The sequence below is a fragment of the Rattus norvegicus genome, chromosome 3 (assembly GCF_021556685.1).
Source record: "Rattus norvegicus strain SHRSP/BbbUtx chromosome 3, alternate assembly SHRSP_T2T, whole genome shotgun sequence".
Lineage (NCBI taxonomy): Eukaryota > Metazoa > Chordata > Mammalia > Rodentia > Muridae > Rattus > Rattus norvegicus.
This window is the reverse complement of record NC_141536.1, coordinates 140,108,344-140,132,257: the sequence shown is the minus strand read 5'-3', so window position 1 is coordinate 140,132,257 and position 23,914 is coordinate 140,108,344. Positions and strand designations below refer to the sequence as shown.

Sequence of the window (23,914 nt, the reverse complement as noted above, 5' to 3'; positions counted from 1 at the left end):
ACAAGCTAATTTTTAAGATGAAATTGTATGCTGGGGTATTTATAACTATGCTAAGTCAAAAGCTGTACAGTAATGAGAAACATCAATGGGGCAAATGCTGGCACAAATGAAAACACTCATGAATCCCCCTGTGTCATTGAGAATCAAAACGTATCTATTGGACTGGAGAGATGGATCAGGCATTAAGAGCATTGGCTGAACTTCTAGAGGACCCAAGTTCAATTCCTAGCAGAATCTCAGCTCAATGGACTCCATTTGCTGTTCTTTCTTTCTCCTTCATTCCTCGGGTGGAAGTTGGCATTCGTATTTGCATGGCTTTTTATTCATTTGCAAATCTACACTTTCTTTTAAGTTGGAGGTAGTAGGAAGAGCAGGAGATGGGGAAGGAGGAGCATTGTAGCTGAAATATAGAATGAGAACATAGAGTTGAAGAACAGAACCCTGGAGAAGGTGACAATTAGTTCATGGTAATGGTTTGTGTGTGAATGACGAAATTGAAGGTCTGAATGACACTTTAAAAGAACTTGAGTTTCACAGTTGATTAGTGTAGAATTTAGTTCATTAGCTTTGCTTCCCAGCTTAAGTCAACTTGGAAAGTTGGAACATAGTGAGACTATAATCTCTGGAGGCTTGGAAGTCCTGGAAGAGAAATATCCAAATCTTACCTACCTCAATCTGAGTGGGGATTTTTTAAATGGAAGACCCTCCCAGGACCAGATGGGTTTAGTGCAGAATCCTATCAGGCCTTCAAAGAGGACTTAATACCAATACTCTTCAAATATTCCACAAAATAGAAACAAAAGGAACACTACCCAATTCCTTCTAGGAAACTACAATTACACTTATACCTAAACCACCCAAAGACCCAACAAAGAAAGAGAGCTTTAGAACAAGTTCCCTTATGAATATTGACACAAAAATACTCAATAAAATTCTTGCAAACTGAATCCAAGAGCACACCAAAACAATCATCCACCATGATCAAGTAGGCTTCATCCCAGGCATGCAGGAATGGTTCAACATATGGAAATCCATCAATGTAATCCACTATATAAACAAACTCAAAGAAGAAAACCACATGATCATCTCATTAGATGCTGAGAAAGCATTTGACAAAATTCAACACCCCTTCATGTTAAAAGTTCTGAAAAGATCAGGAATTCAAGGTCCATACCTAAACATAGTAATATACAGCAAACCAGTAGCCAACATCAAATAAAATGGACAGAAACTTGAAGCAACCCCACTAAAATCAAGAACTAGACAAGGCCGCCCACTCTCTCCCTACTTATTCAATAAAGTTCTCGAAGTCCTAGCCAGAGCAATCAGACAACAAAAGAAGGTCAAAGGGATACAAATTGGAAAGAAAGAAGTCAAAATATTACTATTTGCAGATGATATGATAGTATACTTAAGTGACTTCAAAAGTTCCACCAGAGAACTACTAAGCCTCATAAACAATTTCAGCAAAGTGGCTGGGTGTAGAATTAACTCAAACAAATCAGTAGCCTTCCTCTACTCAAAGGATAAACAGGCTGAGAAAGAAATTTGGGAAATGACACCCTTCACAATAGTCCCAAATAACATAAAATACCTCAGTGTAACTCTAACCAAGAAAGTGAAAGATCTGTATGACAAAAACTTCAAGTCTCTGAAGAAAGAAATTGAAGATCTCAGAAAATGAAAAGATCTCCCATGTTCATGGATTAGCAGGATTAATACAGTCAAAATAGCCATTTTGCCAAAAGCAATCTACAAATTCAATGCAATCCTCATCAAAATTCCATCTCAATTCTTTATAGAGTTAGAAAGAACAATTTGCAAATTCATTAGGAAAAAAAAACCCAGGATAGTGAAAACTATACTCAACAATAAAAGAACTTCTGGGGAATCATCGCCCCTGACCTCAAGCTGTATTGCAGAGCAATAGTGAGAAAAACTGTATGGTATTGGTACAGAGACAGGCAGGTAAATCAATGGAATAGAATTGAAGACCCAGAAATGAACCCACACACCTATGGTCACTTGATTTTTGACAAAGGAGCTAAAACCATCCAGTAGAAAAAAGGATTTTCAAAAAATGGTGCTGGTTCAAGTGGAGGTCAGCATGTAAAAGAATGCAAATCGATCCATTCTTATCACCCTATAAAAAGCTCAAGTCCAAGTGGATCAAGAACCTCCACATAAAACCAGATACACTCAAACTAATAGAAGAAAAAGTGGAGAAGAGCCTCAACCACATGGACACTGGGAAATTTTTCCTGAACAGAACACCAATGGCTTATGCTCTAAGATCAAGAATTGGCAAATGGGACCTCATAAAACTGCAAAGCTTCTGTAAGGCAAAGGATACTGTCATTAGGACAAAAGGGCAACCAACAGACTGGGAAAAGCTCTTCACCTATCCTACATTCGATAGAGGGCTAATATCCAATATATACAAAGAACTCAAGAAGTTCAACTCCAGAGAGTCAAATAACCCTATTAAAAATGGGGTACAGTGGGGTTGGGGATTTAGCTCAGTGGTAGAGCACTTGCCTAGCAAGCACAAGGCCCTGGGTTCGGTCTTCAGCTCCGAAAAGAAAAAAGAAAAAAGAAAAAAATGGGGTTCAGAGCTAAACAAAGAATTCCCAGTTGAAGAATATGGAATGGCTGAGAAGCACCTAAAGAAATGTTCAACAACCTTAGTTATCAGGGAAATGCAAATCAAAAACAACTCTGAGATTCCACCTTACACCAGTCAGAATGGCTAAGATCAAAAACTCAGGTGACAACAGATGCTGGTGAGGATATGAAGAAAAAGGAACACCCCTCCATTGTTTGCGGGATTGCAAGCTGGTACAACCACTCTGGAAATCAGTCTGGAGGTTCCTCAGAAAATTGGACATAGTACTTCCTGAGGACCCAGCTATACCACTTCTGGGTATATACCCAAAAGATGCTCCAACATATAACAAAGGCACATGCTCCACTATGTTCATAGCAGCCTTATTTACAATAGCCAGAAGTTGGAAAGAACCCAGATTCCCTTCAACAGAGGAATGGATACAGAAAATGTGGCACACATTTGGAGTACTACTCAACTATGAAAAACAATGACTTCATGAAATTCATAGGCAAATGGATTGAACTAGAAAATATCCTGAGTGAGGTAACCCAATCACAAAAAACCACACTTGGTATACACTCACTAATAAGTGCATATTAGCCCCAAAGCTCAAATTACCCAAAATACAACCCACAGACCACATGAAGCCCAAGAAGAAGGATGACCAAAGTGCAGATGCTTCAGTTCTTAGAAGGGGGAACAAAAATATTCATAGGAGGGTATGTGGAGACAAAGTTTGGAGCAGAGACTGAACGAAAGGCCATTCAAAGCCTGCCCCATGTGGGGATCCAGCCCATATATATACAGCCACCAAACCCAGACAATATTTCTGATGTCAAGAAGTACATGCTGAGAGGAGCCTGATATAGCTGCCTCCTGAGAGACTCTGCCAGAGCATGACAAATACGGAGGCAAGTGCTAGCAGCAAACCACTGAACTAAGAACGGGGTCCCAATTGGAGGAGTTAGAGAAAGGATTGAAGGAGATGAAGGGGCTTGCAACCCCATAAGAACAACAATATCAACCAACCAGAGCTCCTAGGAACTAAACCACTACCCAAAGTGTACACGTGGACAGACCCATGGACCCAGCTGCATATGTAGCAGAGGATAGCCTTGTTGGGCACTAGTGGGAGGAGAAGCCCTTGGTCCTACCAAGGCTGGACCCCCTAGTGTAGAGGAATGTCAGGGCTGGGAGGCGGGAAGTGGTGGGTAACTGGGGAGGGGAACACCCTCATAGAAGAAGGTGGAGGGGGGATGGGATAGGACATTTATGGATGGGAAGTCAGGAAAGCAGATAACATTTGAAATGTAAATAAAAAATCCAATTTAAAAAAAAGACACAAGTACAGTAGGAGCTTTGCAAAATGTTTAAAAATTGAAGTTTCAACTTGCTTAAGTGAGGTCACAAACCTGGAAGATTACAGAGAAAGTGTTTGGGGATTACTGCAGCAAATGGCATGCTTAGATGGACTCTGTCAGGAGGATGATGAAGCACCAGACTTGGGGAGGATAAAGAGAAAGGTGATGGAGATGAAACTGGTCCACCTGAAGTTTATGAAGAGAAGGAAGAGGGGCATGAAGGAGGTTCACAAAGGGGGGGAAGCGGTCTTAATACTTCATGAAAGAAGAAATTCAGGTGAGGATAATTGTACTGATGAAAGGGAAGGGAAGGAAGAAAAAGGTAGTCTTTAGGGAGAGAAAAGGAAACTAGATGACCAATAGAGCCTTCTTTTTTTTTTTTAAAGATTTATTTATATTAGGTACATCAGTACACTGCAGCTGTCTTCAGACACACCAGAAGAGGGCATCAGATCTCATTACAGATGGTTGTAAGTCACCATGTGGTTACTCAGGACCTCTGGAAGAGCAGTCAGTGCTCTTAACCACTGAGCCATCTCTCCAGCCCCAGTGCCTTTTTTTTTTTTTTTTTTTTGGAGCTGGGAACCTAACCCAGGACCTTGTGCTTGCTAGGCAAGCGCTCTACCACTGAGCTAAATCCCCAACCCCGTGCCTTCTTTTTTTAATGGACAAAATATCTGATCAGAAATCTCACCAAAAAAGATACAAGAGTTGCAGGTAAACACAGAGAATGGTTCCACCCTTGGTCATTAGGAAAGGCAAATGAAGGACACAGAAAGGCCCCCCAATATACACATGTGTGTGTGATGTAAAACCATGTCAGGAAGTTTGGTGAGGTAGAACATATTGAGACCTGGAGACTCGGTGGGTACAACAGCTCAGGCTAAAGGTATCTATCTAAGAAAACAGTATCCATCAAGAGATAGCTAGCTAATGATATGTAGATAGATAGATAGATAGATAGATAGATAGATAGATAGATAGATAGATAGATCATTTATATGTGTGTGTATATATATATATATGTTACACACACACACACACACACACACACACACACACACAAACACACACGGAGACCATGCTGCACATCTGTTACATATGTGTACGGGGCCTAGGTCCTTCCCGTGCCATGTTCTCTGGTTGGTGGGTTAATCTGAGTGAGCCTCTATGGGCCCAGGCTAATTGATTCTATAGGTTTTCTTATAGTGTTGTTGATCTCTCTGGCTCCTTCAATCCTTCCTGCCCCCCACATCTTCCAGAAGATTCCCTGAGCTCTACCTAATGTTTGGCTGTGGCTTTCTGTTGACTGATGGGTGAAGCTCAGATGACAATTATGCTAGTCTCCTGTTTGCAAGTATAGCAAAATATCATTAATAGTGTTAGGAGTGGGCTATCTCTCTCATGGCGTGGGTCTCAAGTTGGGCCAGTCATTGGTTGGCCATTCTCTCAATCTCTGCTCCATCCTTAGCCATGTATATCTTATAGGCAAGACAAATTATAGGTCAAGGGTTTTGTTGCTGGGTTGGTGTCCCCATCCCTCCATTGGAAATCTTCCCTAGAGAGGAGGAGGCCGCTTCTGATTCCATATCCTCTATTGCTAGAAGTCTTCACCAGGCTCACTCTCATAGATTCGTATGAATTGCCCCTGCCCAAGGCTTCTAGCTCTTCCCAGAAATGCCCCCACCACTGATTCCAGTTCTATCTCCCTCCATACTCCACACACTCGATCCCTTCTGTTCCCCATCCCACCCCTGCTTCTAGCCAGTTTCCTCCCTCCATCCACTCTGATGTCTATTTTATTTCCCCCTCTCCATTGAGATTCCCTTGCTCCCTCCTTGTTACTTAGCTTCTTTGGGTCTGTGGATTATAGTATGGTTATCCTGAACTTCATGTCTACTATCCACTTATAAGTGAGTACATACCATGTTTGTCTTTTTGGGTCTGGGTTAGCTCACTCAGGGTGATCTTTTCTAGTTCCCTTCATTTGCCTGCAAATTTCATGATGTCATTGTTTTTAGTAGCTGAGTAATATTTCATTGTGTAAATGTAACACATTTCCTTTATCCAATCTTCAGTTGAGGGATATCTAGGTTGTCTCTTGTTATAAATAAATAAAACTGCTATGAACGTATTTGAGCAAGTGTTCTTGTTACGGTATGGTGGAGCATCTTTGGGGGATTGGTACAGCTGAGTCTTTTTTTTTCCAGAGCTGAGGACTGAAACCAGAGCCTTGTGCTTGCTAGGCAAGCGCTCTACCACTGAGCTAAATCCCCAATCCCGTAGTTGAGTCACCTTCTTTTTTTAAAATTATTATTATTATTAACTTGAGTATTTCTTATTTACATTTCGAGTGTTATTCCCTTTCCCTGTTTACGGGCCAACATCCCCCTAACCCCTCCCCCTCCCCATCCTCCCCCCATTGCCGTCCTCCCCCCAACAATCACGTTCACTGGGGGTTCAGTCTTAGCAGGACCCAGGGCTTCCCCTTACACTGGTGATCTCACTAGGATATTCATTGCTACCTATGAGGTCAGAGTCCAGGGTCAGTCCATGTATAGTCTTTGGGTAGTGGCTTAGTCCCTCAAAGCTCTGGTTGCTTGGCATTGTTGTTCATATGGGATCACGAGCCCCTTCAAGCTTTCCAGTTCTTTCTCTGATTCCTTCAACGGGGGTCCTGTTCTCAGTTCAGTGGTTTGCTGCTGGCATTCGCCTCTGTATTTGCTGTATTCTGGCTGTGTCTCTCAGGAGAGATCTACATCCGGCTCCTGTCTGCCTGCACTTCTTTGCTTCATCCATCTTGTCTAATTCGGTGGCTGTATATGTATGGGCCACATGTGGGGCAGGCTCTGAATGGGTGTTCCTTCTGTCTCTGTTTTAATCTTTGCCTCTCTATTCCCTGCCAAGGGTATTCTCGTTCCCCTTTTAAAGAAGGAGTGAAGCATTCACATTTTGATCATCTGTCTTGAGTTTCATGTGTTCTGTGCATCTAGGGTAATTCAAGCATTTGGGCTAATAGCCACTTATCAATGAGTGCATACCATGTGTGTTTTTCTGTGATTGGGTTACCTCACTCAGGATGATATGTTCCAGTTCCAACCATTTGCCTACGAATTTCATAAAGTCGTTGTTTTTGATAGCTGAGTAATATTCCATTGTGTAGATATACCACATTTTCTGTATCCATTCCTCTGTTGAAGGGCATCTGGGTTCTTTCCAGCTTCTGGCTATTATAAATAAGGCTGCTATGAATATAGTGGAGCACGTGACTTTTTTATATGTTGGGGCATCTTTAGGGTATATGCCCAAGAGAGGTATAGCTGGATCCTCAGGCAGTTCAATGTCCAATTTTCTGAGGAACCTCCACACTGATTTCCAGAATGGTTGTACCAGTGTGCAATCCCACCAACAATGGAGGAGTGTTCCTCTTTCTCCACATCCTTGCCAGCATTTGCTGTCACCTGAGTTTTTGATCTTACCCATTCTCACTGGTGTGAGGTGAAATCTCAGGGTTGTTTTGATTTGCATTTCCCTTATGACTAAAGATGTTGAACATTTCTTTAGGTGTTTCTCAGCCATTCGGCATTCCTCAGCTGTGAATTCTTTGTTTAGCTGTGAACCCCATTTTTTAATAGGGTTATTTGTCTCCCTGCAGTCTAACTTCTTGAGTTCTTTGTATATTTTGGATATAAGGCCTCTATCTGTTGTAGGATTGGTAAAGATCTTTTCCCAATCTGTTGGTTGCCATTTTGTCCTAACCACAGTGTCCTTTGCCTTACAGAAGCTTTGCAGTTTTATGAGATCCCATTTGTCGATTCTTGATCTTAGAGCATAAGCCATTGGTGTTTTGTTCAGGAAATTTTTTCCAGTGCCCATGTGTTCGAGATGCTGCCCTAGTTTTTCTTCTATTAAGTTTGAGTGTATCTGGTTTGATGTGGAGGTCCTTGATCCACTTGGACTTAAGCTTTGTACAGAGTGATAAGCATGGATCGATCTGCATTCTTCTACATGTTGACCTCCAGTTGAACCAGCACCATTTGCTGAAAATGCTATCTTTTTTCCATTTGATGGTTTTGGCTCCTTTGTCAAAAATCAAGTGCCCATAGGTGTGTGGATTCATTTCTGGGTCTTCAATTCTGTTCCATTGGTCTATCTGTCTGTCTCTGTACCAATACCATGCAGTTTTTATCACTATTGATCTGTAATACTGCTTGAGTTCAGGTATAGTGATTCCCCCTGAAGTCCTTTTATTGTTGAGGATTGCAAATTGTTCTGTCTAACTCTTTGAAGAAATGGATTGGTATTTTGATGGGGATTGCATTGAATCTGTAGATCGCTTTTGGTAAAATGGCCATTTTTACTATATTAATCCTGCCAATCCATGAGCATGGGAGAAATTTCCATCTTCTGAGGTCTTCTTCAACATCTTTCTTCAGAGTCTTGAAGTTCTTATTGTACAGATCTTTTACATGCTTTGTTAAAGTCACACCGAGGTACTTTATATTATTTGGGTCTATTATGAAGGGTGTCGTTTCCCTAATTTCTTTCTCGGCTTGTTTCTCTTTTGTGTAGAGGAAGGCTACTGATTTATTTGAGTTAATTTTATACACAGCCACTTTGCTGAAGTTGATTATCAGCTTTAGTAGTTCTCTGGTGGAACTTTTGGGATCACTTAAATATACTATCATATCATCTGCAAATAGTGATATTTTGACTTCTTCTTTTCCTATCTGTATCCCCTTGACCTCCTTTTGTTGTCTGATTGCTCTGGCTAGAACTTCAAGGACTATATTGAATAAGTAGGGAGAGAGTGGGCAGCCTTGTCTAGTCCCTGATTTTAGTGGGATTGCTTCAAGTTTCTCTCAATTTAGTTTAATGTTAGCTACTGGTTTGCTGTATATGGCTTTTACTATGTTTAGGTATGGGCCTTGAATTCCTATTCTTTCCAGGACTTTTATCATGAAGGGGTGTTGAATTTTGTCAAATGCTTTCTCAGCAACTATTGAAATGATCATGTGGTTTTGTTCTTTCAGTTTGTTTATATAATGGACCACGTTGATGGTTTTCCGTATATTAAACCATCCCTGCATGCCTGGGATGAAGCCTACTTGATCATGGTGGATTATTGTTTTGATGTGCTCTTGGATTCGGTTTGCCAGAATTTTATTGAGTATTTTTGCGTCGATATTCATAAGGGAAATTGGTCTGAAGTTCTCTTTCTTTGTTGGGTCTTTGTGTGGTTTAGGTATAAGAGTAATTGTGGCTTCATAGAAGGAATTCGGTAGTGCTCCGTCTGTTTCAATTTTGTGGAATAGTTTGGATAGTATTGGTATGAGGTCTTCTATGAAGGTCTGATAGAATTCTGCACTAAACCCGTCTGGACCTGGGCTCTTTTTGGTTGGGAGACCTTTAATGGCTGCTTCTATTTCCTTAGGAGTTATGGGGTTGTTTAACTGGTTTTTCTGTTCCTGATTTAACTTTGGTACCTGGTATCTGTCTAGGAAATTGTCCATTTCCTGCAGATTTTCAAGTTTTGTTGAATATAGGCTTTTATATTAAGATCTGATGATTTTTTGAATTTCCTCTGAATCTGTAGTTATGTCTCCCTTTTCATTTCTGATTTTGTTAATTTGGACACACTCTCTGTGTCCTCTTGTTAGTCTGGCTAAGGGTTTATCTATCTTGTTGATTTTCTAAAAGAACGAACTTTTGGTTCTGTTGATTCTTTCTATGGTCCTTTTTGTTTCTACTTGGTTGATTTCAGTTCTGAGTTTGATTATTTCCTGCCTTCTACTCCTCCTGGGTGTATTTGCTTCTTTTTGTTCTAGAGCTTTTAGGTGTGCTGTCAAGCTGGTGATATATGCTCTTTCATGTTTCTTTCTGCAGGCACTCAAAGCTATGAGTTTTCCTCTTAGCACAGCTTTCATTGTGTCCCATAAGTTTGGGTATGTTGTACCTTCATTTTCATTAAATTCTAAAAAAAGTCTTTAATTTCTTTCTTTATTTCTTCCTTGACCAGGTTATCGTTGAGTAGAGCATTGTTCAACTTCCACGTATATGTGGGCGTTCTTCCCTTATTGTTATTGAAGACCAGCTTTAGGCCATGGTGGTCTGATAGCACGCATGGGATTATTTCTATCTTTCTGTACCTGTTGAGGCCCGTTTTTTGACCAATTATATGGTTAATTTTGGAGAAAGTACCATGAGGAGCTGAGAAGAATGTATATCCTTTTGCTTTAGGATAGAATGTTCTATAAATATGTGTTAAGTCCATTTGGTTCATGACTTCTCTTAGTCTGTCTACATCTCTGTTTAATTTCTGTTTCCATGATCTGTCCATTGATGAGAGTGGGGTGTTGAAATATCCTACTATTATTTTGTGAGGTGCAATGTGTGTCTTGAGCTTTAGTAAGGTTTCTTTACGTATGTAGGTGCCCTTGTATTTTGGCATAGATATTTAGGATTGAGAGTTCATCTTGGTGAATTTTTCCTTTGATGAATATGAAGGGTCCTTCCTTATCTTTTTTGATGACTTTTAGTTGAAAATTGATTTTATTTGATATTAGAATGGCTACTCCAGCTTGCTTCTTCCGACCATTTGCTTGGAAAGTTGTTTTCCAGCCTTTCACTCTGAGGTAGTGTCTGTCTTTGTCTCTGAGGTGTGTTTCCTGTAGGCAGCAGAATGCAGGGTCCTCATTGCATATCCAGTTTGTTAATCTATGTCTTTTTATTGGGGAGTTGAGGCCATTGATGTTGAGAGATATTAAGGAATAGTGATTATTGCTTCCTGTTATATTCATATTTGGATATGAGGTTATATGTTTGTGTGCTTTTCTTCTCTTTGTTTTGTTGCCAAGATGATTAGTTTCTTGCTTCTTCTAGGGTATAGCTTGCCTCCTTATGTTGGGCTTTACCCTTTATTATCCTTTGTAGTGCTGGATTTGTAGAAAGATATTGTGTAAATTTGGTTTTGTCATGGAATATCTTGGTTTCTCCATCTATGTTAATTGAGAGTTTTGCAGGATACAGTAACCTGGGCTGGCATTTGTGTTCTCTTAGGGTCTGTATGACATCTGTCCAGGATCTTCTGGCTTTCATAGTCTCTGGCGAAAAGTCTGGTGTGATTCTGATAGGTCTGCCTTTATATGTTACTTGACCTTTTTCCCTTACTGCTTTTAATATTCTTTCTTTATTTTGTGCATTTGGTGTTTTGACTATTATGTGACGGGAGGTGCTTCTTTTCTGGTCCAATCTATTTGGAGTTCTGTAGGCTTCTTGTATGCTTATGGGTGTCTCTTTCTTTAGGTTAGGGAAGTTTTCTTCTATGATTTTGTTGAACATATTTACTGGTCCTTTGAGGTGGGAGTCTTCACTCTCTTCTATACCTATTATCCTTAGGTTTGATCTTCTCATTGAGTCCTGGATTTCCTGTATGTTTTGGACCAGTAGCTTTTTCCACTTTACATTATCTTTGACTGTTGAGTCAATGATTTCTATGGAATCTTCTGCTCCTGAGATTCTCTCTTCCATCTCTTGTATTCTGTTGGTGATGCTTGTATCTACGGCTCCTTGTCTCTTCCTTTGGTTTTCTATATCCAGGGTTGTTTCCATGTGTTCTTTCTTGATTGCTTCTATTTCCATTTTTAATTCCTTCAACTGTTTGTGTTTTCCTGGAATTCTTTCAGGGATTTTTGTGATTCCTCTCTGTAGGCTTCTACTTGTTTATTTATGTTTTCCTGTATTTCTCTAAGGGAGTTCTTCACGTCTTTCTTGAAGTCCTCCAGCATCATGATCAAATATGATTTTGAAAGTAGATCTTGCTTTTCTGGTGTGTTTGGATATTCCGTGTTTGCTTTGGTGGGAGAATTGGGCTCCAATGATGCCATTTAGTCTTGGTTTGTGTTGCTTGGATTCCTGAGCTTGCCTCTTGCCATCAGATTATCTCTAGTGTTACTTTGTTCTGCTATTTCTGACAGTGGCTAGACTGTCCTATAAGCCTGTGTGTCAGGGGTGCTGTAGACCTGTTTTCCTGTTTTCTTTCAGCCAGTTATGGGAACAGAGTGTTCTGCTTTTGGGCATGTAGTTTTTCCTCTCTACAGGTCTTCAGCTGTTCCTGTGGGCCTGTGTCCTGAGTTCATTAGGCAGGTCGCTTGGCGTAGGAAGGTTTGTCTTACCTGTGGTCCTGAGGCTCAAGTTTGCTCATGGGGTGTTGCTTATGAGCTCTCCATGGGGGCAGCAACCAGGAAGATCTGTGCCGCCCTTTCCAGGAGCTTCCATGCACCAGGGTTCCAGATGCATTTGGTGTTTTCCTCTGGAATCAGTAATGTGGGCAGAGTGCAGTCTCTTCTGGTTTCCCAGGCCTGTCTGTCTCTCTGAAGGTTTAGCTCTCCCTCCCACAGGATTTGGGTGCAGAGAACTGTTTATCTGGTCGGTCCCTTCAGGTTCTGGTGGTGTCTCAGACGCAGGGGACCTGCTGCTGCTGTGCCCTTATCCAAGGGAACCCAGAGGCCGTATACAGTTTCCTCTTGGGCCAGGGATGTGGGCAGGGGTGGGCAGTGTTGGTGGTCTCCTCCGCTCTGCAGTCTCAGGAGTGCCCACCTGTCCAGGCGGTGAGGTCTCTCTCCCATGGGGTTTGGGAGCAGCGAGCTGCTGCGTGCAGGGATCCGAGGGTTTGGGAATCCCGTTGTAAGGATTTAGCGTGGAATCTTAACGTCAGCTTACATGTCCTGTGGCCACTCTGCCTTCTCCTGCTGCTGGGTCACCTTCTTAAGGTAGAACTATTCTCCATTTTCTCAGAAACTGTCAAATTGATTTCCAAAGTGGTTGTACAAGTTTGCACGCACACCAATGGAGAGGTGTTCTCCTTGCTCCACACCCTCACCAGCATGCATGAGCTGTCCCTTGAGGTTTGGATCTTAGCCATTCTGATAGGAGTAAGATGGACTCTGAGTCATTTGGATTTGCATTTTCCTGATGACTAAGAATGTTGACCATTTCTTTAAGTGCTTCCCGCTCATTTGAGATTCCTCTGTTGATGATTCTCTGTATAGCTCTGTACCCCATTTTTAATTGGGGTATTTGGTTTGTTGATGTCTACTTCCTTGAGTTCTTTATATATGTTGGATATCAGACTTTTGTCAGATGTGGTGTTGGTAAAGATCTTTTCCCATTCTGCAGACTGCTGTTTGTCCTCTTTATGGTGTACTTTGCCTTACAGAAGCTTTTCAGTTTCATGAAGTCCTATTTATTGATTGTTGATCTTAGTGCCTGAGCTGCTGTTGTTCTGTTCAGGAAGTTGTCTCCTGTACCAACGTTTTCAAGGCTATTCCTCACTTTCTCTTTTATTGGATTTAGTGTATCTAGTTTTTTTTTTTAAAGAATTATTTATTTTTGTATATGAGTACCCTGTAGCTGTTGTCAGACACCATAAGAGGGTATTGGATCCCATTACAGATGACTGTGAGCCACCATGTGGTTGCTGGGATTTGAACTCAGGAACGCTGAAAAAGCAGTCAGCACTCTTAACCGTTGAGCTATCTCTCCAGTCCTGTGTATCTGGTTTTACATTGAGGTCTTTGATGCACTTGGACTTGAGTTTTGTGCAGGGTGATAGATAAGGATCTATTTGCATTGCAGACATTCAGTTACACCAACACCATTGTTCAAGATGCTTTCCTTTTTTCATAGTTTTGGTTTTGTTGTCAAAAATCAAGTGTGTAGGTGTGTGGTTTATTTCTGGGTCTTGGATTTGATTCTGTTGATAAACCTATCTGTTTTTATGTCAGTACCATGATATTTTTCTCTGTAGTACAGCTTGAATTCAGGGATTGTGTTACCTCAGAAGTTCGTTTACTGTACAGGATTGTCCTGGGTTTTTTGTTTCTCTATATGTAGTTCAGTATTGTTCTTTCAAGTTCTGTAAAGAATTCTGTTGGAATTTTGATGGGAATTGCATTGAATCTGAAGATTTCTTTTGCTAAGTAAGATGGCCATTTTTATACCATGTTAATCCAACCAATCCATGAGCATGGGACATCTTTCTATCTTCTGATATCTTCTTTAATGTCTTTCTTCAGAGACTTGAAGTTCTTGTCATACAGGTCTTTCACTTACTTGGTAAGAGTTACACCAAGATATTTTATATTTGTGGCAGTTCTAAAAGATGTTGTTTCCCTAATTTATTTCTCAGCCCATTTGTTTGTATAAGGGTAGGCCACTGATTTTTTAAAATTAATTTTGTATCCAGCCACTTTGCTGGAGATGTTTATTGGCTGTAGAACTTCTCTGGTAGAATTTTTGGGGTCACTTATATATACTATCATATCATCTGTGGATAGGGATACTTTGACTTCTTCCTTTCCAATTTGTGTCCCCTTGATCTCCTTTAGTTGTCTTTTTGCTCTAGCTGAAACTTCAAGTGCTACATTGAATAGATAGAGATGGGACAGCCTTGTCTTGTCCCTGATTCTAATGGAATTAATTTGATCTTCCATTTAATTTAAAGTTAGCTTGCTGTATATTGAGTAGAGAGTTGTTCAGTTTCCATGGCTTTCTATTGTTTGTTTCTATTGTTGAAGTCCAGCTTTAATCTGTAGTGGTCAGATGAGATACAGAGGGTCATTTCAATCTTTCTTGTATCTGTTGAGACTTGCTTTGTGACTGAGTATATGGTCAGTTTTGGAGAAGGTTCCATGAGGTACTGAGAAGAAGTGTGTGGGTGGCATGTTCTGTAGATATCTGTTAGGTCCATTTGATTCATGTCTGTTAGCTTCATTATTTCTGTTTAGTTTCTGTCTCAGTGACCTGTCCATTGGTGAGAGTAGGGCGTTGAAGTCTCCCACTATTAACATATGGGGTTCAATGTGTGATTTAGTTGGTGATGCCATTTGGACCATGATGGGGCCTTGGCCTGTACTGCCACCAGGGACCACATCTGGGTCTGTGACTTTGCAGCAGCAGGAGTCTGTTAACACCTAAGGCCAAGTAGATGTCCCTGGTATAGGCTGCCATCTGGGGACCTGTTGATGTCTGAGGGCTGAGCAGAAATTGCCCCAGTCCTCGCCTGGGCATCATGGGAGAGCTGAACCTGCCACTTGTCTGCAGTGTGGAGAGATGCCTTCCCGCCACACATATTCCTTGTACCTATCACATCAGGCAGGAGAGCTGGCCCCGAAGTCATCAAAATAGGAGAGCAGGTCAACTCACTTGGTCAGCATTGTAGAGTTGGCCTTGGATATGGGAGTTGCAGGTGAACCAGCTGATGGATAAGTGCCTGAAAGCAAGCCCTGTCTCTTTCTCAGACTAGGGAGAAACACCCTTCCTCCTCCCTCACTCCTCAATCCCTATGGCAGGCAAGAGAGCTGGCCCTGGAGTCATGGGAATGGGGGAACTGGGCCTGCTCCTCACTGGCTGCAACACTCAGGAGAATGGACCCTGCACATCACCTAGGCAGCAGGGTAAAGTTAGTCCTAGTTTCAAGGGTTGTGGATGAGCCAGCCTGAGGGCATAAGAGCCAGAGAGCTGGCAGGCTGACCAGCTCAGGTACCTCTCAGGCCCAGATCTAGGGCTTTGAATTGACCCACCCAACATCTATCCAAATGAACTGCTGGAATGCAGGACGAGGCTGGTCTTACAGACCCAAAACCACAGGACCTCCATGACACAGGGCAACAATAGGATATCCATGAGGAGTCCCAGTTAGGTTTCAGTATTGATGCAGTAGCAGAAGCCAGAGGGTTCTACAGAATTAGGCGCATCCTCTCCCACTGGGGAAAGACAAGGCAATCAGTCCTCTCCTACATATGTGCCAGGGGGCCTTGGATCAGCCCCAAGCAAGGCCTTTAGTGACACTCTTAACTCAACGAGTCATTAAAGTGAACATTTGCAAGCAAAGAAGTGTGGAGAAAAAGATATACTATGAAATGCACTATGACACAATTAGAGCTTCTACAACAAAGATTTATTTTTCTCTGTTGGGGAGTTTGGTAGCCCCCAGGAGACCAAGGGCTCCAGAGATGTTTGAGGATGTCCTGCTCACCCAGTGCTATAAAGCTTAGCAAGGATTCCCTCAGTTTGTGTAAGGGAGCTTGGCTTTCGGAATGGCAGCAGTGGGCACCATGGTATTGTCAGACTACTAGACTGATTGGGCTGAGGTGAGACAGGAAAGGCCCACAGTCCCTTCTGTTCCTCCTCATGTCTGTGCTGGATGAACCGAGACTTAACTTCCTCCTCCTTCAGGTCGAGTCTGACAGCAAGGAACTTGCCAGTCTCCATGTCAAGGTCAGGGTGGGTCTCAAAATGTGTCTTTCATCCCAGTCCTTGTGGCCCTGAGGACTTGGGTTGCAGGAGAACCCAAGATTCTCCTATCCTGACTATAGCAAGTTTCAGGTATTTTGGATAAAATAGGACACAGTGGGAAGTGTTTCCTCTTCCTTAGGAAGTGTAGCAAACATGGTTTGAACGGTATTAAATTTGCAATAAGGTAATAAAAAGCTCATCAACAGAGGTAACTGTTGATGTCACCAATCATAACTGCCAAACATATTTTAAAACTCAAGAAGAGGATAGTCTACTAAAGTCACTTGGTCAGCTGCCAGTTTTGATACTTGTGTTGTTTTTCCTCCCGGGCTCCTGTGCCTTTTGTTAGAAAAACCATCTTCATTCCTTTTTTTTAAATATTTATTTTATTTATTTACATCCCAAATGTTGCCCCCCTCTCCCCGTCGTCCTTCCTTCCCAGAATTCTTTACCCTATTGCCCCTCCCCTTTGCCTCTGAGATGGTGACCCCCTTTCCAGGCATCTCCCTTCTCTGGGGCATCAAGTCTCTACAGAATTAGGCGCATCCTCTCTCACTGGGGAAAGACAAGGCAATCAGTCCTCTCTTATATATGTGCCAGGGGGCCTTGGATCAGCCCTAAGCAAGGCCTTCAGTGACGCTCTTAACTTCACTTTCTCTCAGAATGTCCTTGTATTACTTTCATTCGTGAAAGATGTTACAGTCTGTTTGACAAATTCGTTTAACCATTAAGTTTGTTCTGCTTTCTTTTGCCCTCCATTGTTTATGATGAGAAATCTCAATTATGCAAAACATTATTCTATAGAATTAGTATATCCTTTTTCCTTTCAAGATAGTTTTCTTGGTTTGGTGGTTATTAGTACAGAAAAATATTGCCTATATCTTGGCCGCTATTAGGGATGCATCAGAAAGCTACAGCTGAGGGCTGTATTGCTCTATCCTGCTCCGCTGCCAGCCTCCCACACGTGCACCTGGAGGTGGGACCATTAAGGCACAGAAGCCAGTAGGTGTTCACCTCCTTCAGGACCATACCTACTCTGATGGAGTCTCTCCTCTTCCACCTGCCATTTCCTGCTGTTCCAATAGCCACTGCAGGATTGCCTGAGAACTGAGCTGTGAGGAAATGGAGAAAGATCTGAGAGGAGAAATGACTCCCCCACACATACTGAGCATCAGATGCCTCCTTTCCTGATCTCAAGGCGGAGCGGAAGGGGTTGTTTGGGAGATTTCTTGTGCCGGTTCCCAGTTTCAGAGTTTGCTGTCTGGAGCCCAGGCTGGAGGAAATCCAAGGAAACAAAAATGCTAAGTTCCTGCCACTCCAGTGACTTAACCTCACTGGCCTTCTTCTTTAGTTAGCCCTGTTTGTGGCTTCCCTTCAGAATGCTCCCATAGCTCCCACGTGTAGGTATTTTGTTCGAGCTTCCTTGGTGCATTCAGTAAGAGCAAGGTGCTTACCCAGAGCTGTAATGAAAACTGGTTTTGAAACTGAAAAAAAACAACAACAACAACAACAACAACAAAAAACAAAACAAACAAACAAACAAAAAAACAAACCACTAAATGTTTCCTAATTAGTACAAAATAAAATTACTGATTTCTTTGGAATAATTTTATCTTCTTTTATGTTTGTAACCCTCATTTGTTACAATTTCCCTTATACCTAAACACTGATTCTCTTCTCAATTACCTGCTTTCTGAGGCTTAGGAGAATTCTTTACTGGCTGACACCATTCCAGATGGGAGTAGTGTGGGTGGAAGAACTCTCTTGCTTTGGGGACATTGTTAGTGGAGACTTCTGGGAAATGTAGTCTTCTAAATAACAAGGAAAAAAATAAACCCAGGAAGATGATACGAAGATAGATCACATCTTTCCCCCATAAACATTCAATTTTTCCCCCATAAACATTCAATGATTACATGGTATTTTTTTGTTTTGCATTAAGTATGAAGAAGTTACTTATTTAATTTAGGCGGTCATTAAGACAGATAAAACATGCCATCATTAGCTCTCTGGTATAGTACTAGTTTTTTGTTTGTTTGTTGTATGTATTTTTTTAAATTTCCCATGACCTTTTCAACTGCAGTGTACTGCTCTTGCTACAATTGCTCTTTTTGTATTTTTGCACAGTGTATGTAATGATGGCCCTATGACGAGAGAATCCAATTTAACTGGAGATTTAATAGAGAGAAAGTGTAACAAATGCCCCCCCATAGCCATTTATTGGTTTAAAAAAATAGAAAAGAAAGAAAGAAACCCTGGTGGATTTAGTACAAATACGGAATGTGGAAAAAGATTTGACTCGTAAGGAATAGAAACATTAAAATAATGACTTTTTCGTAGATATTATGACTATTTACAAGGCTACTTTTGAGATAGCAGGCCAATACTACAGAGTCTTAATGTAAATTAGTGACGTTGCTTTGTAAATTCTGTTGGAAAATTCAGTTTGGACAAAGAGCCGAGGGCACAAGCTCAGTTTTGCTCTCAGACTCAGCCAACATTTACTGACCACCTTCCATATACGAGCGATACAGCAAGAGGAAAATGTTCTTTCCCCCACAATGTGTACATTCTAAGGGTGGTGATATAGATTGTCTAGATTAACACTGTCTTTTTTTTTTTCAACTACAGATAATTAAATACAACAAAACTCAGACATAAATGCATTTGGCGGGGTGGGCTGCGGGGGAGACGGCTCAGCTGTTCGAGTGCCTTCCAGTGAGCATGGGGAAGCTAAACACCCATGTACAACACCAGACATGCAACGCTGGCATAACTGAATCAGTGGGTGAGCTCCAGCTGTGCCCATTGAGGGACCTTGTCTCAAAAACGAAGACGGAGAGTAGTTTTTAAAAAGACCTCTGGGGTTGGGGATTTAGCTCAGTGGTAGAGCGCTTACCTAGGAAGCGCAAGGCCCTGGGTTCGGTCCCCAGCTCCGAAAAAAAGAACCAAAAAAAAAAAAAAAAGAAAAAAAAAAGACCTCTGGTGTATACACATACGCTCACGCACACACATGCAAGAACAAATGGAGGAAGGAAGGAAGAGGAAAGGCATATTACTTCTCTCAGGACCATGACCAAATCTCTGACAGAAAGAAACTTTTAGAAAGGAAGGATTTATTTTGGCTGTGGTTTGAAGGAAATGTAGTCTATCATGTGAGAGAAGACATGACAGAAAGCTTATGGTCACATCGTGTCCTCAGTCACGGAGCAAGGAGATAAATGTTCCTATTCAACGAGCTTTCTCTTTTAACCTTTTATTCAGTCTGGGCCATAGCCCACATCCAAAGTGGGCCTTCCTTCCGTAGGTAAATCTCCCTGAAAACACCCTCACAGACACATTCAAACATATGTTTCCTAGATGATTGTAAATCCAGTCACGTGGACAATGGCAGAAGACCTCCCTGAGAGAGCAGTGTCTGAGCAGAGACTTTGAGGACTGGAAGAAGCAACCTGGAAGTCTCAGTTGCTCCAAACCCGTGGACAGCAAACAAAAGCTGGGTGTAGAGGCCCAGCAAGGAAGAATTTGCTGAGAGCAAAATGAGTGATGGGCAATGTCATTTAAGAGGACACCAGAGAGTTGAGGTAAAAGAAGGGCAAGATGACAAGGTGATAGAAGAAATCCCAGAAGGATGTGAGCAAAGGCACGGCTAATCAGAAAGGGCTGGCTCACGAGGGGGAAGCCCAAGCCCCTTCCCACTGCACCCAGTGGGGCGGGCAAGAAATCAGGCCAGCAGGTTAACTAATTCGCAGTCAGAAATGGAAGGCCTAGAAATGGACAGTTGCAGTCCAGTTTCCTGAACTTTGTGGTCCCTTGAGCCCTTTGATGTCAGGTAGCAGACTGGAGACGAACCCACAATAAGGATCACTTAGCTGTATAGTGCACATCTTTCCAGCTTACTATTTTAATACTGTAAAGGATAACATTTCTTAAATACCTTAGGGTATTTAAGATTTTTTTTTAAAGCCAAGAGCTGTTCACAATAAATAACTCCTGTTACTCACAAATTGGTTTAGGAGATCAAAACATGTTTCTAAAAGCGTCCAGATAATATTACTACTTAATGTATGCCAAGGAGTGAGATACCGGAGGCCCAGAAGCTGAAGGGATAGACACCCTGTGAAGTCCGCCCCTTCCTCCACCTCCGTGCAACAGCTAGTTTGAGGTAATAAAGGACCCCATGCCTACGTGTTGAAGTCTTGGCTCCACGGCTCTCAGAGCGAAACCAACTATCTCTTTAAGAAGGAAAGTGAAGACGGGAGGTTTACGCAGCTGCCGGCGAGCTTCCGACTGGCTCATCCCCTCCATCCACCTCTCCTCCCCCGCCCTCCACCTCTCCCTCCCCCCAGCCCCAGCCCCAGCAAGCACCCGCTAGCCACCTTCAGCTGGGGCTCGGGAGAGCAATCCTGCTACCCTCCCGGGGCAGCCTAAACCATGGAAGCCTTCGCAGGTGATGACAAGGACCCCGGGGACCTCCGGGCCCACCGCCCAGCCTCACCCGCCGCACCCAGGAGTGCAAGTGCGGGGGTGCGGGGCGCCGGCCAAGCACTGGAACTGCCCTAGCCCGCGGCGGGCAGCGTGTCCTCCGAGCTTGCAGGCTGCGGCTACCGGCGCTCACCCGCCCCTGTCTCTCTCTTCCCCACCGCCGCAGGTTGCTGATCATCGTCAGGCGGCTGCTGCAGCGACTGCAGAGGCGCTGCGCCAAGCTGCGCCGGAGTCGTGCGAGCCGGCGGGACTGCGGAGGGCGAGTGGACCCAGGTGAGGAGGCCGCGGCGGGGCTGGAGGGGGCCTCTGTGGCTCCGCGGCCGCCGGGGACAGCTTGAGACCGCTTGCTGCGGCGCGATCCTGTAGGGGCACCAGCCGAGGAGGGGATTAACGTGACTCATCCCTAGCCTCCCTCCATCCCCCTACATCCTCGTAAGCACCCCTCTCCCTAGCGTGAAATTTACTAATTAATTAGAGGATGCTGATTTCAGTAGGGAAGACGCCCAGGGTCTTCTTTAACATCTAGTAGGTGGGTTTTAGGGAACTAACCCCTCGCCCTTCCTGTTTGTTTTTCTCTTCTGGCATTCTGCAAACATGTGAGCTTCTCTTTGGAACCGCACACCCACCCCAAGGTCAAGCGTCAACGACTGCCTTCCTATCTTGCCCACTGAAAAACATCAGAGCCCTGCAGTAGATCTGGTAGAATTTCCCATGATCCCTAGAGTGGGAAATTTGCCTCAGTCTCCCTGGAGCTTCCGTGGTATATATTGTTTTCTCTTTCCACTCCCTAGCAGGGAGCCAGACGGCTTGCAACACCTGCCAGCCTGAAAACTCCCCACATTCCCCTGCCTCAACTCTGCAGGGGTGGAGAGCCTGCTGGTCACGTGCCGCCTGTTTCCTTAGCCTTCTCTGCCCAACTTGGGGTACAGACTTGGGTGGGTTGGAGGAGTTTCCCAGAAAATGCTAGTCTCTGTAAGTCGAGGGGTGTAAGGAAGTAAGAGAACCTGAGGTTCTGGGCCTTAACTTGCTGGTTGGCTCCAAGTAGCCATCTTACTATTTTTTGGGTGTGGGTGTCTGTCTGCTTGTCTGTTCTGTGCCGGAGCTGGGCTAGATGAACCGTACAATTTCAATATATCACTTGAGCGTGGCTTCAATAACTCTGGAGACTTGTCTATTAAAACCATTCAAGTTTAGGCCCTTGAAATAATTGGGGTCCCCTTGGTTATTCCCTTTTGACTTTGGATTTCTAGAGTGAAATGTTGACCTTGTGGGTCTCACCACACTGGAGGCATCAGAGGATTCTTTGGGGAATACCCCGCGCCCTGACAGTTACTTCCCTTCCCCAAGCCTTAACTCCCTCACTTGTGAACCTGGGAGAAGGGTACCTGCCTTAGAGTGTTAAGGGTGAGATGAGATTCATATGGAAGCTCTTGCGATAACAGCTTGAGACACACAGTAGGTTTTCAAGGATTCAGCATTTGAAGGCAAATTAGGAGAGAGGGGAGTTCTTCTTACCCCACCAGATTCTTGCAGAGCAATCAGGGGATGAAAGCATTTCCATCACAGGAGCTGTGACAGTTGTAGCAAATGATGGTTGCCTGCAGTCATGTATAACCCAGCCATTGGCTTGGAAGACCCTGTCATCCATGGGCGGCATCCCACAGGAACAGAAGCACATGGGTCTTGAGCGCTGGCAGAGAGCAGGAACCAGGCTCGCAGATCTCAATCTTTGCCTCCCCTAGAATAATCTCTTCTGAGACCGAAGGAAGAAAGTCACGTTCTGGGGCCCGTATTTCCTATTTTCCATTTCCTTCTTGTTGTCATTCTCAGCCGACCACCCATCCTGTCTATCTCTAGTTTATTCCAGACACCTTTTGCCCTGTGCCGGCCACACAAAGGAGGTTCCCAACAGGGTGGGGTGGAGCTTTTGCTGCGGCACCAGTTAGGTCAAAAGAGTGTGATGCACCCTCCCATCCTTCTGCCCTAAATCCCCGATAGACCATGAGCTTCTCCTGGCAGAGGCCCAGCCTTGGCTTCCCTGTCTCCAGCCTTTGGCCTATGACAAGGCATAAAGTAGGTGCTTAATAAGTGTTGAGTTAAATACATTGATGAGGCCTTCAAACCAACTGTATTGGGGAAGAGCCTGAGGTGAGTTGATTTTCAAAGGTCAGGTGTTGGTCGCCATGGCATTGAGATTACTAATATTCAGATTAGTATATATTGAGATTACTAACACTTACCCATGCAACATACTAACAGCACTAACTGTTACCATTAGACATCTTACCTGCACTGCTAAGGCTCCTCCTTAGGGGTAAAGGAAGTGGATGTGTCTGAGAATTTAAGGCTGGCGGTCAGGGTTCAGATGGCACTGGCTAGTGAGCCATGATTGGAGAGGGTCGGGAAGAGTGATTCCAGCCATCACCGTGGGCAGGAGGGGAGCTGCACAGGGCAGCCAGCCAAGCTAATATAGAACGCAGTAGAAGGTCAGGAGACCCAGGTCCCAGACTCCATCCAAGTGCCACCTCCACGTGTGACCTTGGGCTTCATTATTTTAGTATTTGTTCATCTCCATCCATCTACTGAGGAGATTGGGCTAGATGATCCCTGAGCCCCTTCTGGTTCTGAAATTTTGTTAAGAGGACTTTTAAAAATAAAAATGGGTGACTGTGTATTATTCCTAATATCAGTTATAATACACAGTGCCAGAGCACTGTAGGTGGGTGGTCCTTGTTGTATCTACTAGTAAGGGAGGAGACTGTGGCTTGGAGAGACACGGGATGGGCCTAGGGATGGCCAGGAAGAAGTGGTGGTCGGTCTGGCTCAGAAGCATTGCCTCTTTCACAGATCCTGCCGCCTCTCACCTATCCTTTGCAATGGCGCGTGTGTGTGGTGTGTGTGGGTGTGTGTGTGTGTGGCGTGTGTGTGTGGCATGTGTGTATGTGAGTGTGTGTGTGGCATGTGAGTGTGTGTGGCATGTGTGTGTGAGTGTGTATGTATGTGTGTATGTGGTGTGTGTGTGGTGTGTGGCATGTGTATGTGTGTGGCATGTGTGTATGTGTGGCATGTGAGTGTGTGTGCGTGCATGTGCGTGTGCCCTTGCACACAGGCATGGATTTAGGAGCCAGGAAAGCTGTGAAGGCTTGTGAGGGCAGATCACACA

The 23,914-nt window shown here is 43.5% G+C and overlaps 1 protein-coding gene and 1 pseudogene across 5 annotated transcripts in view; both read left to right on the top strand.

Annotated features, from left to right (window-relative positions):
- Window positions 1-72: 72 nt before the first annotated feature.
- Window positions 73-4,232, top strand: Anp32e-ps1 (acidic nuclear phosphoprotein 32 family member E, pseudogene 1; annotated as a pseudogene).
- A 16,314-nt stretch (window positions 4,233-20,546) lies between these two features.
- Window positions 20,547-23,914, top strand: part of Snph (syntaphilin) — a 40,802-nt gene continuing 37,434 nt past the window's right edge. For 4 of the 5 annotated variants that reach the window (XM_087651049.1, XM_087651048.1, XM_087651047.1 and 1 more), the window contains exons 1-2: window positions 20,629-20,716; window positions 20,918-21,024. The gene's annotated coding sequence lies outside the window, so the exon portion shown is untranslated. 5 annotated transcript variants of the gene reach the window in all.